This window comes from Pyxicephalus adspersus, chromosome 2 (assembly GCF_032062135.1).
Source record: "Pyxicephalus adspersus chromosome 2, UCB_Pads_2.0, whole genome shotgun sequence".
Classification (NCBI taxonomy): Eukaryota; Metazoa; Chordata; class Amphibia; order Anura; family Pyxicephalidae; genus Pyxicephalus; species Pyxicephalus adspersus.
In genome coordinates, this window is record NC_092859.1 from 131741797 (window position 1) to 131742928 (window position 1132).

The 1132-nt window shown below is 37.0% G+C and overlaps 1 protein-coding gene across 1 annotated transcript in view; it reads right to left on the reverse strand.

The window, feature by feature from the left end:
• The window catches only part of SLC30A4 (solute carrier family 30 member 4), a gene marked incomplete in the record, with an annotated part of 10196 nt that overhangs the window by 5651 nt on the left and 3413 nt on the right, over window positions 1-1132 (reverse strand).

Sequence of the window (1132 nt, forward strand, 5' to 3'; positions counted from 1 at the left end):
TTTTTTTTTGTAGTTTTAGAGTGGAAAATAATACTGATTGTATTTAGTATTGCTTTATTATAATATATTGTCAAAACTGTAGTTGATGGCAACACTGGCTTGTTCAATTGCAGCACAAAGATGAAATGTCAGAATACCTGGATTTATATCCGTTCCTCTAACCCTCTAATGTGCAGTGGGAAAGAAGGCTTGGGTGAAGTCTGAACCCAATCAGGAACATACTGCAATAAAAATTAATCTTACATACATCATAAAATGATTATCCATGGCACACCCTCTTCCTACCAACCACTTCCTCTTGGAAAAGCGGACTGCAGAGCGGTTACAAACTTATATGCCTTGAGATGATTTTTTTTACTTTGAACAATACATGCTAGTTTTGTTACTGCCATGTTAGATCAGTAAAACCAATTTTCCAGCAGAAAGCCAGCTTAGTATTTCTCTGTAGCACTGCTCAGTTAAATATTAGCTTTAAGCCTACAGCTCTCAGCATTTCACAAAGCCACATAGAGAATCTAGCCATCTCCTAGCTCTTCTGATATGTGAAGGTATGAACTCAATACATCCTCTCTTTACCCGCCTACAGTGACCAGCTAGGCAGCACATATCCAAGATTTGTAAACTAAACTTTTCATTTTTTAAAGACACCTAAAGGTTAGAATGACTCCAATGGGAGCGGTAAGATCTGCAAATGTACATTTGTACATACTAAATTTTTAAAATGCCACATTTAGGTTTTGATCACTACAGTACAGATGCAGGAACGCTAAAAAAATTTGTAACCACTTTTTATGTTTACTATTATTGTGTAGTTAAAGGTGGAGCTTTTCTATAAATCTTAGGAGGCCAGTACATGTTTTGAGATGTGTCATTTGTTAAAGCAGGCTAGATTTTATAAGGTCACCGTGACCTCCATTTTCATTATTTTGTGACAATCCCATTACCTGACAGGCAACAATGATGGCTGGTAAATAAGTAGAAATTTAACCTTAAACACACTCTAGGTAAATGTACAAAGAGCATGCTCCCAGTGTTCTCCTCAGTCCCTTTTAGCCAGACGCACTACCAGGCACTTTTCAGTAACCACTGGCTGTTTTTGGTTAGTTACTGAAAAATTGGGTCACAATACAGG